The following is an 18127-nucleotide window of genomic DNA, read 5'->3' as shown; positions in this document are numbered from 1 at the left end:
GGAAAAAACAGATTATTTTTCATAAAATATTTATTGACAATTTGATTGTTATATGGGACAACACTGAGAATGATATTGATTTTTTTTTATCCAATATATCAATAATAATAAATGGGGTTTATCTCTTAATGCACTGTATGATATTAATAGTAGAGATGAGTGACTTTTGTTTTTTTAGGGTCGAGTTTCGTTTCGTGAAACCCGACTTTTCCAAAAGTTGGGTCGAGCAAGATCGGCCGACTATAGGGAAAAGTCGGGGTCGGCCCGAAACACGAAACCCAATGTAAGTCAATGGGGAATAAAAGTCGGCAGTGAGAGGAGGACAGGAAACACACCTACAGTGCCCATTTGAATGCCAAAAGCATAAATTCTTACTTAAGCTTGTCAACCTTAATTAACTTCATAATACAAGTTATGCACTGAAAAATGGGGGTTATTTGGCTAAAGTTGTGTGGGGGGGTAGGGCTGGCTCCAGGTTTTCATGTGCCCTGGGCGAAAGAGCGGCCCTTTAACACATACCACAACTCATCATGCTCCGATACGGCAGAGAAATAGCGGTATAGTACAATGAAAATTACTTCACTTTTTACATCTCATGACAAGGCCCATCTATTTCTCCATACAGAATCATTGGTCCCATATAATGTTTGAAACAGTATATGATGAGCTCCACATAATGCTACAGTATATGTTGGTCCCCATGGATGAAGCTCCACTGTCTTATGGGCCCAAATAATGCTCCAAACATAATGGGCCCCATTTCTAATGTTCTAGTGTATAATGGGCCCTGTAAATGCTGCTCCAGTGTCTGATGTCCACCTTTGGAATGTTCCAGTTTATGGTGGGCCCCATCTATCATTCTCCAGAGTATAGTGCTCCCCAAAAATTGCTGTCCCAACATTGAAAACAATGAAATAAGTCTCCTCGCTAGGGAATCCCTGTACTAGTCTGGACTCCTCGTCGTTCCCATCTTCCATCTCACTGCACAGTATTTCAACCTTGCAAGTGCTGTGATCCTGAGCAAGCGGTGGGGCCCAGTCGTTGGCGACGGCACTGGCACAGGGCCCCTGATAGTACGGTGGTGTGTCTGATGGCGGGTGGGCCGAACCTGCACTTTCATCTGCAGCTTCCTCTTTGTCACCGTGTAAGATGGAACTGTATATGGGAAGGGTAACCTGAGTTTCATCAGGGTCAGATTAAGGCCGTGTAGCGTGCGAGGGGAATGTAGTGGTCTGGGTCAATGTACCAGCAGATTCATCGAGCAGTGGCTGGGTATCAGTGCAGTCCATGTCAGATTCATCTTGGCCTGGGTAATTCACCATTTCACTTGATAATCCAGGCATGGTATGTGAAAACAGCTCCATGGAGTAATCAGTAGTATGGCCTGTGTCATCCTTCAATCTTGGTTGGGGTGAAGGACACAAGGAAAGGTGTGGTTCATGAACATGAGCCTCCAATGACAACTCAGTGCTTTTACTTTTTACAACTTCAGAAGAGGAGGCGATAGAGCTGGAGGCTGAGTCAGCAATGTAAGCCAAAACTTTTTCCTGCAGCTCTGGCTTTAAAAGCGGTTTGCCAACTCCTAGAAAAGTAAGCCTTCGAGGCCTTGTGGAGCCAGACGATGACGCAGGCTCAACACCTCCTGCATTCGGTCCTATTTTGCTTTTGCCACTACCATCAGATCCACCACCAACACCATCATTACCAGCTGAGAACCCCCGCCCAATTCCATGGCCTCTTCCACCAGCCTTCCTCATTTTTGGTAGAAATGTAGACAAAATCCAACAAATTATATAGTAATGTAAAACAAGGTACAAGGTGTCTATAGGACAGGGGAGATTTTGAATTTTTGCACACACTTGTGGACACTGGACACTTATGGATTGTGTGAGGCCCACTGAATATCAGAGCGCTATGTCACAGGCTCAATGGCACAGGTGTGAAAAAAGTGACTACAGGATAAGGGAGATTTTGAATTTCTGCACACACTTGTGGACACTGGACACTTATGGATTGTGTGAGGCCCACTGAATATCAGAGCGCTATGTCACAGGCTGGATGGCACAGGTGTGAAAAAAGTGACTACAGGATAAGGGAGATTTTGAATTTCTGCACACACTTGTGGACACTGGACACTTATGGATTGTGTGAGTCCCACTGAATATCAGAGCGCTGTGTCACAGGCTCGATGGCACAGGTGTGAAAAAAGTGACTACAGTATAAGGGAGATTTTGAATTTTTGCACACACTTGTGGACACTGGACACTTATGGATTGTGTGAGGCTCACTGAATATCAGAGCGCTATGTCACAGGCTCGATGGCACAGGTGTGAAAAAAGTGACTACAGGATCACGGAGATTTTGAATTTTTGCACACACTTGTGGACACTGGACACTTATGGATTGTGTGAGGCTCACTGAATATCAGAGCGCTATGTCACAGGCTCGATGGCACAGGTGTGAAAAAAGTGACTACAGGATCACGGAGATTTTGAATTTCTGCACACACTAGTGGACACTGAAAACTTTTGGATTGTGTGAGGCCCACTGAATATCACAGCGCTATGTCACAGGCAGAAATTGGCTAGTGTATCACAAACTACAAGGTGTATATAGAATTGGGCAGAATAGGAATCTCCCTAGAGTGTAGGTCTGTAAGAACGGAACAAGTCCTCCACTTATCCTTCCACAGTGACACACAGATAGCTTCACTGTGGCCGTGATAACAGCCGTTACACGGTACTGAGAGGAGCGTGCACGTACATGGCTGTCCGGTGTACGTAAAATTGTCAAGCTCCGTGTTTTTTAAGTGTACGGACTGACACACGCTGTCTCTCTATAGTTTTGAATGTGATCAAACAGCAAATATATTTAACTGTTTGAAAGCTAGACAAAACTAGAAGGTGCAGGTCTGTAAGAACGGAACATGTCCTCGACTTATTCTCACAGAGTGACACACAGAAAGCTTCACTGTGGCCGTGATAACAGCCGTTACATGGTACTGTGTGAGGAGTGTGCACCGCTGTATGGTGTGAAAAAATGCATGCTCAGTACCTCAGCAGGACAAAAAAAAATTGGGATTGCTTTTAAAAAAGCAGTTTGCAGAGCAGTGGGTAAACAGCAATGCAGCCGTCAGGAAGCCTTAGAAGGCAGCCTAACAACCAACACCGCTGATCCACCAAAATATAGCCTCCCCTTGCACTGCACACACAGTGACTGGTGTGTTGTACAGGCAAAATCGCTAGCAGCAGAAGCAGTTTTTTTTTCTCCTTCCCTGCCTAACGCTCTCCCTACAAAATCAACAGCAGCAACCTCTCCCTATGCTAAGATCGGCAGAAGTAAGATGGCGGTCGGCGTGCACGCCCTTTTACACCCCCTGTGATGCCCACCAAAGCAAGCCAATCACTTGCATGCCCTTCTGAAAGATGGTGGTGACCCCTGCCTATGTCATCACGTTGCCCACAGTGTCCGTGGATCCTGATTGGCTGAAAAAGAGCGCAAAACAAACTTTCGAAACGCGACTTTGGCGCATAAGTCGCCGACCTCGTGGCCGACCTCATCCTAGGGTCGGGTTTCATTTCATGGCCTGTTGCTCAACTGTCTCTAGTTTTTCCCCTGGCCTCCAACCCAGCCATTTGCTGCTCAGTTGTGGCATCTGCACAATCCACACTTGTTCCTGGGTTACAGGGGCTCTGTCACGTCAGTGGATCCCCTGATGTGTGTCTAGCAATGTCTCCTGCTCTGTCCACATTCCAATTACTAGTAGTGGGAATGTGGACAGAGCAGGAGACCTTGCCGGACACACATCAGGGGATCCACTGACGTGATAGAGCCCCTGTAACCCAGGAACAAGTGTGGATTGTGTAGACGCCACTTCAGAGCAGCAACTGGCGGGGTTGGAGGTCAGGGGAAATACTGGAGACAGTAGAGCCAGAGGCACAAGTGGAGCACGATTACAATCAGTAGTAGTGTACAACCGATATAAAACTTGCTTCAAGTAGGCCTCAGCCAGCTCCGTGATTGATCCTGGGCTTCAACACAGCCAGTTGTTGCTTGGAAGTGCCATCCGAACAGATAGAAACACTTGCTCCTGTGTCAGTGGGGTTCAGTAACGCCAGCTGCTCCCCTGCTGTGTGGATGGCAAAGTCTCCTGCTGCCTCCCAAATCACACTATATCTTATTTTCTACTTGATCCAAGTAGGCTTCAGCCAGCTCCGTGATTGATCCTGGGCTTCAACACAGCCAATTGTTGCTTGGAAGTGCCATCCGCACAGATAGAAACACTCGCTCCTGTGTCAGTGGGGTTCAGTAACGCCAGCTGCTCCCCTGCTGTGTGGATGGCAAAGTCTCCTGCTGCCTCCCAAATCACACTACATCTTATTTTCTACTTGATCCAAGTAGGCTTCAGCCAGCTCCGTGATTGATCCTGGGCTTCAACACAGCCAATTGTTGCTTGGAAGTGCCATCCGCACAGATAGAAACACTCGCTCCTGTGTCAGTGGGGTTCAGTAATGCCAGCTGCTCCTCTGCTGTGTGGATGGCAAAGTCTCCTGCTGCCTACACAGTCACACTACTACTGATTTTTAACCATGCTCCACTTTTGCCTCTGGCTCCACTGTCTCTAGTATTTCCCCTGGCCTCCAACCCCGCCAGCTGTTGCCCCGAAGTGGCGTCTGCACAATCCACCCTTGTTCCTGGGTTACAGGGGCTCTGTCACATCGGTGGATCCCCTGATGTGTGGCCGGCAATGTCTCCTGCTCTGTCCACATTCCCATTATTAGTAGTAGACGCCACTTCAGAGCAGCAACTGGCGGGGTTGGAGGCCAGGGGAAATACTAGAGACAGTAGAGCCAGAGGCCTAAGTGGAGCACGGTTACAATCAGTAGTAGTGTTCAACCGATCTAAAACTTGCTCAAAGTAGGCCTCAGCCTGCTCCGTGATGGATCCTGGGCTCCAGCATCGCCAGCTGCTTCTCGGAAGTGTCTTTGGCATGGGCACTCCCTCCTGCCCAGCCTGGTTCCAGCACGCCTGCTGTTTCCGCGGAGTGTCAACGTCACTTTGCCACCAATATGTTGTCCTGTCGTGTTGCGGTCGGGTTAGCTGAGTCTATGGTGCCTGCAGTTTCAGTGTTTCCTATGTGGGCTGTGGGTTCTGGTAATAAAGGCTGGTTCCGTAGTGCCAATAGGACAAGCACCCCCTGTTGGACTGTGGGTTTCGGTAACTGCGTCCTGCTCGTGGCCTTGCAACTTTGTTGATTATGTGTACCTTGTGCTACCCATATGGGTTCCAGCACCGTCAGCTTGTTCGCGGCAGAGCCTTTGGCCTAGGTGCCTCCTTGGTATCCGAGTTCCAACAACGTCTGCTTGTCCTTGGTAGTGCTTTGTAGCACAGGTACCTCCTTCTTAGTAACCATGTTCCAGCACCGTCAGCTGGTCCACGGTTGTGCCATTGGCTCTTATTTCGTCTGCTGCCCCTCTGGGTTCCAGCACCATCAGCTGGTCCTCGCTAGTTTAATTTGCTTTTGCAGCTTCTGCTACCCATCCAGGTTCCAGGACTGTCAGCTGTTTCTCAGCAGTGCCTTTGGCCTAGGTGCCTCCTTCTTGGTATCCGAGTTCCAGCAACGTCTGCTGGTCCTTGGTCATGATTTGGAGCACAGGTACCTCCTGCTTAGTAACCGTGTTCCAGCACCGTCAGCTGGTCCACGGTTGTGCCATTGGCTCTTGTTCCTTCTGCTGCCCCTCCGGGTTCCAGCACCATCAGCTGGTCCTCGCTAGTTTCATTTGCTCTTGCAGCTTCTGCTACCCATCCGGGTTCCAGCACCATCAGCTGGTTCTTGGCAGTGCCTTTGGCCTAGGTGCCTCCTTCTTGGTATCCGAGTTCCAGCAACGTCTGCTGGTCCTTGGTAGTGTGTTATGATGAGTCACCGAAGGCGGAAAAAACAAAATACCAGCTAAGTCCAGAAAAACCAGAGAGGTTGGCAGCTATCGGATTGCAGACCCCTGAACCTATCACAACAACTAGCAGTAGCCGTGGGGGGTTCCTACGGTGCCCTAGACCCCTCGATCACAGCCGGAGAACTATATAGCCTAAAGACAGAAAGGGAAAAACTAAACTGCCCCAGAGCAGACCCCAAAGCAATAGGCAGCCCCCAACATATAATGACGGTTGAAGCAAGAAGAAAACACTAACACAGATAGAAAGATAGGTTGAGCAAATGATGGGGCCCAAGCTAACTACATAGGACAGGATAGGAAAGCTGCTGTCTGCCATCCGCAAAAACCCTATCAAAATGAGCCAACCAACTGATAGGAAAAACAGGCCCTGAAGTTGCTAGGCTTCAAAAAGACTATATCAGCACTCAGGTATATTCTGAAGACAGAGCAAAATATAAACAGATCAGAGACAAAAATGGAAATCAGCTCACCCCAGGCCGGGGAAGACAGAACTCCCAAAAAACAAGGCAAAACAAGAACAAAACTGAAGAGTACAAAGCAGAGCAGAAAAACTTAGCTTTGAGATGCAGGAATCAGACTTGTCTTCAAGAATCCAGCAGGAAAATCACCAGCCAGGAATAAGGGCGTCGGCAGCCTTATATCCAGTCCTCAATTCCAGCCACCCAGTCATCATCTAGCTGCCCAGGTGTTTGATAATCAGTCTCACTATCTTCCTTCACCAGAGGAGGGAGTTCATCAGACCTCAATGGTGAAGGGAAAAATGAACTCACAACAGTAGTGCTTTGGAGCACAGTTACCTCCTGCTTAGTAACCGTGTTCTAGCACCATCAGCTGGTCCACGGTTGTGCCATTGGCTCTTGTTCCTTCTGCCGTCCCTCCGGGTTCCAGCACCATCAGCTGGTCCTCGCTAGTTTCATTTGCTCTTGCAGCTTCTGCAACTCTTCCGGATTCCAGCACCGTCAGCTGGTTCTCAGCAGTGCCTTTGGCCTAGGTGCCTCCTTCTTGGTATCCGAGTTCCAGCAACGTCTGTTGTTCCTTGGTAGTGCTTTGGAGCACAGGTACCTCCTTCTTAGTATCCGTGTTCTAGCACCGTCAGCTGGTCCACGGTTTTGTCATTGGCTCTTGTTCCTTTTGCTGCCCCTCCGGGTTCCAGCACCGTCAGCTGGTCCTCGCTAGTTCCATTTGCTATTGTTCCTTCTGCTACCCATCTGGGTTCCAGTACCGTCAGCTGGTTCTCAGAAGTTCCTCAGCCTTCTTGTACCTTCTGCTACTTTTCCAAGTTCAAGCTTGTGGAATTGTTTTTTTGATTCTCACTCTGGATCTCCCTAACGATGACACTGAAGACGACGACCCTGAAGACCACACCGAAGAGGACCAAAAAGATGACCCTCAAGAAGATGACCAAGAGGATAAAGAACATGAAGACAACCACCAAGATGCAGAACAACAAGAGACAGAAGACCAAGAAGCAGAAAAACCAAAAGCAGAAGAACATTAAGCATAAGACTAAAAATAAAAGCAAATGATATTATCTAAATTATAAGCAGAAGAAGACTAAGCAGTGTATGGGGGTGAGTCCGCTCCTCCTCGTGGTGCCCCTGGAAAATGCCTGCTACTGCAGGCCAAACTGAACGCGGACAAATCCTGTTGTAAATCTTTTGTGACAGGCAGACCAGAAGGTGTAATCTTCAAACTTTTATAAATAACAACTACAGGAATGCCTGTCGCAAATAAGAATATGATGAACAAGAAGAATAGGAAGAGGATGAAGAAGTACAATATGAAGAAGAATAATAGTTGCATAAGAAGAATATGAAGAATGTAAAAAAAAGATTAATAGGAAGAAGGTGAAGAAGAAGAAGTAGATGAATAAGGTGAAGAAGAAGTTGATTAAAAAGATGCTGCTGAGGATGATGAAGGAGAAAGTGTCGGAGAAGTAAAAAAGGAGGTGAAGAGCATGGAAGTAGTGAAACATACATATCTGACAAAATATAAAAGAGGTTAACATAGTCAGTATCTTTGTAACTCCAAACGTCTTTAAAATAAAAAAATAATTCCTGCTATTCCATTTGATTGGGCTAAACCTCTATGGCTTTAATGGCTCCTACACCTCCCACAATACATTCTACATTATTCTTAGTTGTTTTTCTTCATGTAGAATTAACCTACAAGGAAAGAAAGGGTATTTTTCAATTCCGATATTTCTGTTCCATTGACTTGAATGGGACTTCCGGGATCGGAATCGGCGATACCCGATATTTTTTTTAGATCGGCCGATCCAATCCGATCCGATATTTCTCAATATCGGGTGGTATCGCTCAACACTAATTAATAATAATAATAAAAATACTACTAATAATAATAATCTTTATTTATATAGCGCCAACATATTCCGCAGCGCTTTACAGTTTAACAGTTTCAAAGCACAAGTCATAAGTAACAACGTTAACAAAATACAATAATTAAAGCAAAATAAGACGACCCTGCTCGTGAGAGCTTGCAATCTGCAATGAGGTGGGGGAGATGCAAAGTACAGGTGTGTATTTACAATGAAGGTCCAGCCATCTTGTGGGAGTGAAGGATGGATGGAGATAGTGAATGGGCTACACACGCACACTTACACATAGAATGACTTTGATTAGTGAACGTGATAGGCCGCTCTGAACAAATGTGTTTTGAGGGAGCACCTAAAACTATGCAAATTGCGTTTAGTCCTAATTTCTTGGGGTAGAGCATTCCAGATGATAAGAGCAGCGCAGGAGAAGTCTTGGAGTCGGGAGTGGGAGGTACGGATTAATGCAGAGGTTAGTAGAAAGTCGTTTGCAGAGCGCAGTGATCGGCTAGGCCGATAGAAAGAAATGAGGGAGGAGATGTAGGGAGGTGCCGCACTGTGGAGAGTTTTGTGGGTGAGAACAAGTACTTTGAATTGGATAATATAATGAATGGGCAGCCAGTGTAATGACTGGCGAAGAGCGGACGCGTCGGAGTACCGATTAGCCAGATGGACGACCCTGGCTGCTGCATTAAGTATGGACTAGAGATGTGATAGTGGAGTGACGGGGAGGCCAATTAATAGAGCGTTGCAGTAATCCAGGCGGGAGTGGATCAATGCTACAGTGAGGGTTTTTGTTGTTTCCATGGTGAGAAAAGGGCAGATTCTGGAGATGTTCTTTAGGTGTAAGCGGCAAGAGTGGGCAAGAGATTGTATATGGGATGTGAAGGAGAGATTGGTGTCAAACAATGAAATGTCAGATTTAGGGAGGTCAGTAGACGGCGGGAGCAGAAGAAGTTCAGTTTTGAATTCTACAAGTGCGCCAACATTACAACAACTGAGCCCCAATATTTGTGATTTTTCCATTGCTGCAGCCTGTTGTAGCTTTAGTGATATTATGAGTGAGAAGCGAGTAATCGCGAAACGGCCGTTGTTCAGCACCTCCCTCCCCTAGCATTCCTCTAACGTCCTGCATGTCCACATATCTATTGATGGAATTTATGTGAAACAAAGACGCACAGATTTTCAGCTATATCGGTGAGTGCTGCATATTTCTCCTTTTTTCACTCCACATAATAATAATAATACATTTTATTTTTATAGCGCCGACATATTCTGCAGCACTTTACATTTCAGAGGGGACTTGTACAGGTGATAGACATTACAGCATAACAATAATCACATAGATCATAACAGATACCAAGAGGAGTGAGGGCCCTGCTCGCAAGCTTACAGTCTATGAAGAAAAAGGGGAGACACGAAAGGTGGGTGGTGAAATATTCATGTTTTTTCATGCAAGCACCTCCGTTTTTTGACTGAAATATATACCGCAATACTTCAGATAAATAGCTCCGTCTGTTAATGTGGTGATTTGTGTGCCCTAGTATGCCATTCATCTGTTTGCTCTTTGCTGGGATATTATAAGTGTGCCTGTTGTAATTTAAGGGCTAAGTGTCATCCCTAACATTCAGGTTTACTGCAAAGCCCAAAAATTGCTTCTGTACTTGAAGAATCTGTAATTCACTTTGTCTTGCTGATACTTGCTTTTCCTCTTAAAATATTCACCATTTATCCCTCTCTATAAAAAAAAAACCTGTCAAGTGCTTCACGCTCATCACTTGTGTGTGTGCGGATCATGGATAAAGGATTCCTGAGTCGACCCCTGGCAGAAGAAGACCCTCCTGCATCCCACCACAGCTCCCAGAAAGATTCCGGTGGACGCACTGTGCTGTATGGAGGTGAGAACTATCAGACATCCTTCCCCCAGAGACGGCTTAGTGGGGGGCTACAATAACTGAAAATTATGGGGCAGAAATGTCGCCACAGTCATGCTATACAAGAAGAGAAACTCAAAAGGGGTTAATGTCCATTCTGATGATTGAGAAATGGGTTTGTGTTAAAGCAACAGAAAATAAGTTTCATTACAAGAGCGAATATAAAGTCTTATTTCTGTTCCTTCATCTTATTCTTCAATTATCCAGTGTAAAGATGGTTCAGATCACAATCATCGGGGAGCGGATCCAGAATAATGTGTGATGAGATCAGACAAAGTAAAATATATCCCATCATTCTGTATAAAAAGAGGGGAGATGATCGCCGTCTTCATGTCACTGATCCTATGAGCCGTGTGCTTTGTGTCACTGCTGCTCGAGCGTCTTCATCACGTATCACTTAGAATAGAATCTACTTCTTATCAATTATATTATTATATATAAGGAGATGCTCACTTTCCTTATTATATTGCTGCTTCCATGGCTTCCTTTCACAAAATCTGTCTGTGATCTCAAGATAAAAGATTTTGATCATAATTTGGAAAATCCTTATCAGGATGGAGATTTCATCATTGGTGGGCTGTTAACGGTGGATCAAAAGGCAACGGATCTAGGATATCGAGATCGCATTGACATGGTTATATCATGTACACAGTAAGTCATCATCCCATGTCTGTAGTGTCCATACGTGGTGAGAATAGTGACTGCTGCAGACCTCGCTCCACCAATCGATCAGTACTGGCTTCTATGTAAGACCTTTCAGAAATACTAAACGAGGCTTACGGGGTCCTGGGTCACCAACTGTCTGTAAATTCCTGGTCGGTCTGTACAAATCAGGGACTTATTACTAATCACCAGATAATACCTGACAAGTCCATGATTATTTTGGGGTCGGAGGAGCTTGTGATTGTAGCTGTCATCATGTTCCAGTTCTCAGTAATTGCTACTAATGTGTCTTATCAATGTGCTCATCATCTGTCTGGGTTACATAGGGCTGCATCTTTTCAGATTTGAATTTAATTGGTTCAGATAATTTTTCCCAACAAAAGTAGATTTTCAGCAAATTTTCCTTAAATTGCAGGTCCTCCGATTGTCCCGGAATAATGTGTATAATGGTCTGTGGTCTCCTAGGATTGTGTCCCATCCCTTTCCTGCTCTCTAGAGGGAACCTGATGGCTGATACCTGGTGCCCGATCACAGGCAGCGTTTATCAGACGTCGGCTGCTTGATTTCACCAGGAATGTTTGACTTTGTTGTTTCAGAGAAAACATACTATAAAAGCCGCCGGGGTTCAAGCCGCACTGGTGACTAGAGGGAAAGGCCTGACCATGGCAGCCTCTGCCCGCCCGATAACACTGACTGCCAGGTCTCTGCCTCTACATACATGCTGGGAGAGACCTGTCACTCACGGGTGACGGGCAGGGAGAAGATGACGGGGAGAGAAGTCTTAGACAGGTCTCCATGAGGTTTTGTCACTGAGCTGCTCTTACATTATTTTTTCTCTGAAATACCGCATGCTTTCAGAGTCATACATACATGGCAGAAATCATACAGACAATGTGTGACACATGATGGCCGTGTTTATGAGCTGTCAGGTTCCCTATAACAAAAACCCATCCTAGTAATAATAAAGTCACTACACCATAACGACCGATGGAAATCCGATAGTGGCCAACAGCCTAATCCATAACGCAGGACACTGACAGATGCATGTTAATGCCCGGGCCAATTTTTACAATTCTGACCACTGTCCCTTTATGAGGCCATAACTCTGAAACGCTTCCATGGATCCCGGTGATTCTGACATTGTTTTCTTGTGACATATTGTACTTCATGTTAGTGGTAAAATTTCATTCATATAACTTGCGTTTATTTGGGAAAAAAATGGAAATTTGGCGAAAATTTAGCAATTTTCCAACTTTGAATTTTTATACCCTTAAATCACAGAGATATGGCACACAAAAAACTTAATAAGTAACATTTCACACATGTCTGCTTTACATCAGCACAATTTGGGAACCAAAATTTTTTTTGTTAGGAAGTTATAAGGGTTAAAAGTTGACCAGCGATTTCTCATTTTTACAACACCATTTTATTTTTACGGACCACATCACATTTGAAGTCTCTTTGAGGAGTCTATATGATAGAAAATACCCAAAGTGACACCATTCTAAAAACTGCACCCCTCAAGGTGCTCAAAACCACATTCAAGAAGTTTATTAACCCTTCAGGTGCTTCACAGGAATTTTTTGAATGCTTAAAAAAATGAACATTTACCTTTTTTTCACAAAAAAATTACTTCAGGTTCAATTTTTTTTATTTTACCAAGGGTAACAGTAGAAGTTGGACTGCAATATTATTGTGCAATTTGTCCTGAGTACGCTGAAACCTGATATGTGGGAGGGAACCACTGTACGGGTGCATGGCAGAGCTCGGAAGGGAAGGAGCGCCGTTTGACTTTTTCACTGCAAAATTGGCTGGAATTCAGATTGGACGCCATGTCATATTTGGAGAGCCCCTGATGTACCTAAACAGTGGAAACCCCCCACAAGTGACCCCATTTTAGAAGCTAGACCCCCCAAGGAACTTATCTAGATATGTGATGATCACTTTGAACCCCCAAGGGCTTCACAGAAGTTTATAACATACAGCCGTACAATTAAAAAATCATATTTTTTCCACAAAAATGATCTTTAACCCCCAATTTTTATTTTCCCAAGGGTAACAGGACCCCAAAAGTTATTGTGCAATTTGTCCTGAGTAGGCTGATACCCCATGTGTGGGTGTAAACGACTATTTGAGCGTATGGCAGAGCTCAGAAGAGAAGCAGCGCCATTTGACTTTTTTGGCTGGAATTGAGATTGGACGCCATGTCGCATTTGGAAACCCCCTGATGTGCCTAAACTGTGGAAACCCCCCAATTCTAACTCCAACCCTATCCCCAACACACCCCTATCCCAAATCTCAGCCCTAACTCTAACCCTAATGGGAAAATGGAAATAAATACATTTATTTAAATTTTATTATTTTTTCCTAACTAAGGGGGTGATAACGGGGGGTTTGATTTACTATTTATGGCGGGTTTTTATGTTTGGCGGCTGTCACATGTTAAAAGACGCTTTTTATTGTAAAAATAGTTTTTGCATCACCACATTTTGAGATCTATAATTTTTCCGTATTTTGACCCACTGAGTCATATGAGGTTTTTTTTGCGGGACGAGTTGACGTTTTTATTGGTAACATTTTTGGGCACGAGACTTTTTTGATCGCTTTTTATTCCGATTTTTGGGATGCAGAATGAACAAAAACCAGCATTTCATGAATTTCTTTTGGGGTGGTGTGTTTACACTGTTCCGCATGTGGTGAAATTGATAATGCGGTTTTATTCTTCGGGTCAGTACGGTTACAGTGACACCTCTTTTATGTCATTTTTTATGTTTTGGCGCTTTTATACAATAAAAACAATTTAATATAAAAAATTATTTTTGCATCGCTTAATTCTGCAAGCTATAACTTTTTTAATTTTTCGCTGATGATGCTGTATGGTGGCTCGTTTTTTGCGGGACAAGATGACGTTTTCAGCGGTACCATGTTTATTTATATCCGTCTTTTTGATCGCACGTTATTGCACTTCTTGTTCGGCGGTATGATGATAAATGCATTATTTTTTGCTTCGTTTTTTATTTTTATTTTTTAAGGGGTTCGCTAAAGGAGTTAACTAAGGGAACAGTTTTATAGGGCGCATCGTTACGGATGCGGCGATACCAAATATGTGTACTTTTATTGTTTTTTTCTACTTTCAAAAAATGGATTTATTAGGGAATATTTTTTTTTAATTTATTTAGCGATTTTTTATAAATTATTTTAACACTTCTTTTTTTTAACTTTATTACACTGTCCCAGAGGGGACATTACTGTCATGTGACAGATCAGCGATCTGACACAGGCACTGCACAGGCTTCCTCATGCCTGCCCTCTGCGGTCAGTGAGGAAGCCGGCTCCCTGCAGGCCCCCGAAGGTTCCCGATGCCATATTGGATCCGGGGACCTGCAGGGAAGGAGGCCCCCGCAGCATTGCTGCACATCGCGCTTCTGTGGAGGTCGCAGGGAAGCACGGAGGGAGTCCCCTCCATGCCGATGCTTCCCTAAACCCCCGGTACACAGTGATCATGTTTGATCGCAGTGTGCCAGGGGTTAACGTGCCGGGGGCGATCCGTGACTGCCCCTGACACATACTGCTGAGTGTCAGCTGTGATAAGAAGCTGACACCCAGCCGCGATCAGCGGCGCTCCCCAAGGGGGGCGCCTCTGATCGCTATGACGTACTATTCTGCCCTTGGGACTTAAGTCCCAGGTCACATGGATGGAATAATACATCTAATGTAGGAAAGGGGTTAAATTAGTTGTTTGCGATCAGACATCCAGTTCTGTGCAGAACACTGACTCAAAATCACATTTTTCCCATTAGATGTAACATAATCCTGCTGTGAGAGATGAGTGATGAGCCGTCTTTACCATAATGGCCTCCGCTAGTTCCCCACAATACACTTACCAGAGGCAAATGAGCCAAGTGCAGTCTGTTTGGCAGTACTAACGCCCGGGTGGCTGGTGCCAGTGGTCGTCGGGGTTCTGTGGGTCACACATTTTTAGTCGTTGTACAGGGTTTTTTCTAGTGTTCTATTGACACTTTTTCTTTTACCAAACATTTTGTACAGCACAATAATTAACTTTTGACAATAATTTCAACTCCAAATTTCAACCCTTGCAAAATGCTATTGAAGTAGATACACAGTTGTGTGAAAAAGTGTTTCCCCCTTCCTGATTTCATATTTTTTGCACTTTTGTCAAACTTAAATGTATCAGAGCACTGTAATCTATAATGATTTGACCTGTCTCTTTAAGAAAGAAAATCTTGGGACTGGAAGGTTATAGACAGGAAGTGGGTTGGAGGAGTTTCAGTTTCAGTTTAGCCTGATGAGGGAAATGTGATGCTGTGTGCTGGAGGAAGAAGGAGAAAAATAAAATACAGTTAAAGCGTTCTCTCTTGAATTCCTTATACCTTGTGGACATTACAACTGGCGACGAAGCTGGGATCCAATCACCTGCTGCTGTGAGTACTAACCCCTGCTTTACCGCTTCACGCGCCAGGGCCACTGAGAGACTCCATCATGGCTGACTACTTGCACACGTTTCCACTGTTTGATATGACTGATATCATTAATCTCTCCCATACCTGGAGAAAATGGCTAAACCAGTTTGAGAACTTTCTGAAAGCTATGGACATAAAAGAGGAGAAAAGAAAGAGAGCCGTGTTCCTGCACTGCGTCGGCACAGGAGTCTATGAGATATACAGCACATTACCTGCAGCAGAGACAGACATGTACAGCAACTGCACCAAAGCTCTCACTGACTACTTCAACCCTAAACAGCACATCAGATATGAAAGATACAAGTTCAGGATTGCTAAGCAGCTTCCAGAAGAATCCATAGACACCTATGTCACAAGGCTAAAAGAGCTAGCCCATGGATGTGCATTTACGGATGTAGATGATGACATCCTAACTCAAGTAATTGTCACCTGCTCGTCTAATAACATAAGGCGTAAAGCTCTGCAGCAGGATCTCTCTGCATGATTTACTCAAGATGGCCCGTGCTATAGAGATAGCAGATCATCAGGCCACCGCAATGGAGAATGGGGATAATCTACATGTGCATAATCTCGAACATAAAAGTGCACAAGACAAGCAAGCCCCGAAACAGAAGAAATGCCATAGATGTGGGCAAGATTTCCCTCACCACCTGAACAAATGTCCAGCTATAGGACACACATGCAGTAAATGTGGAAAAGGGAACCATTTTGCAGCTGTCTGCAAGTCAGCGCACAACAAGTCTCCTCTGTCTATGACAAAGTCGGCGAATATAAAAATGATAAATCAGGATACCGAAGAAATGTCTGTGGCTGAGAACTACGTGTTCACGACCTCTGTCACTGGCTCAGTGCAGGCTCCCTGTATCACGCTCACCATCTGTCACACGGATATCACCTTTACAATAGATATGGGAGCTTCAGTGGATATCATAGACAGCAATGCATATGAACAATTGAAAACAAAGCCAGTCTTACAGCAAGTGCATACTAAAATCTTTCCATATGGCTCTAAAATACCTCTAGGTACAATGGGACAATTTGACGCTGAACTAAATCGAAAGGTCATTGCTCCCTGCTGATTCTCCTGGATCTCTCTGCCGCTTTTGACCCCTAGTGATCACCAGCTCCTCCTCACTATGCTCCGATCTATAGGCCTCAAGGACAAAGCCCTCTCCTTGGTTCTCCTCCTACCTCTCTGACCGCTCCTTCACTGTATCTTTTGCCGACTCCTCTTCCTCTCCTCGTCCCCTTACTATCGGGGTCCCGCAGGGCTCAGTCCTAGGCCCAATCCTCTTCTCTCTATACACTGCCCCTATTGGACAAACAATCAGCAGATTTGGGTTCCAGTATCATCTCTATGCTGATGACACCCAATTATACACTTCTTCCCCTGACATCACCCCTACCCTAATTCAAAATACCAAGGATTGTCTGTCTGCTGTCTCTAACATCATGTCCTCCCTCTATCTGAAACTAAATCTCTCCAAAACCGAACTTCTTGTGTTTCTCCCCTCTACTAACCTCACTCTACCTAACATCGAAATAACCCTGGAGGGTTCAACCATAACTCCCAAACAGCATGCCCTCTGTCTTGGGGTCATATTCGACACCGAACTTTCCTTTACTCCCTATATCCGATCACTCACTCGCTCTTGTCACCTGCATCTTAAAAACATATTCAGAATCCGACCTTTTCTCACCTTTAAAACTGCTAAGGCTCTTACTGTCGCTCTTATCCATTCTTGTCTGGACTACTGCAACTCTCTTCTGATCGGTCTCCCTCTTACCAAACTTTCTCCTCTCCAATCCATCTTGAATGCGGCAACCAGGGTCATATTTGGGTCACCCTCCAAGGGCTGTAGGGTACTCGGTACCAGGCCGGTGTCAGGGGGAAAGGTGTCACAGCGGCGGTGACCCGGTCCATGTCCCTGGGCGCCCAAATCAATGGTGGTTTGTAGTTAATGAAGTGGAATAGTTCGTGACACCACCTGTGGTGTTTGGCAAGCAAGATGTTAAGCCAACGCTGCGTGCAGATCCTCTGAGGCTGATGGTGTTTTGCAGCATAGATGGTATAGCTCCCCACAGGTGAAGCTGTAACCCCAGGGCAGTGTATAGGCGCAGGCAGTGTGAGGAATGTTGGTACCCAGATGTAGCACATCACTTGTGCTGACGGTATTGGCGCACAAGTGTATGGAAGACACCAGGGCTTGCAGTTCCAAAGCTTTACTCACAGTTCGTGGTACACACTGGTGCCTGCCTCCATGCCGTGTCCTCCGGGGCAGAGACTCAATCAACCTCCCGGGCAAGTCAGGCTTTTCCTCTCCAACACTCCGCCAACATGTACCTTTCCTGAACGACTCCTCTATTGCGCCTTTTAGTGTGAAGAGCTCCAGTACTATGGTACTCTGAAGTTCCTCCTGTCAGATGTTCCTAACAACTCTACTTGTATGACAGACAGCTGTAGCCTCTATCAGGGACTCATAGAATCATAGAATCATAGAATCGTAGAGTTGGAAGGGACCTCCTGGGCCATCTGGGCCAACCCCCTGCTCAAAGCAGGATTCGCTAAATCATCCCAGTCAGATGTCTGTCCAGCCTCTGTTTGAAGACTTCCATTGAAGGAGAACTCACCACTTCTCGTGGCAGCTTGTTCCACTCATTGATCACTCTGTCAAAAAGTTTTTTCTAATATCTAATCTGTGTCTCCTCCCATTCAGTGTCATCCCACTGCTTCTAGTCTTTCCTTGTGAAAATGAGAATAAA

Source organism: Dendrobates tinctorius, unplaced genomic scaffold (assembly GCF_039654945.1).
Source record: "Dendrobates tinctorius isolate UK_male_01 unplaced genomic scaffold, ASM3965494v1 ptg000077l, whole genome shotgun sequence".
NCBI classification, from domain to species: Eukaryota; Metazoa; Chordata; class Amphibia; order Anura; family Dendrobatidae; genus Dendrobates; species Dendrobates tinctorius.
This window is presented reverse-complemented; position numbering follows the sequence as displayed.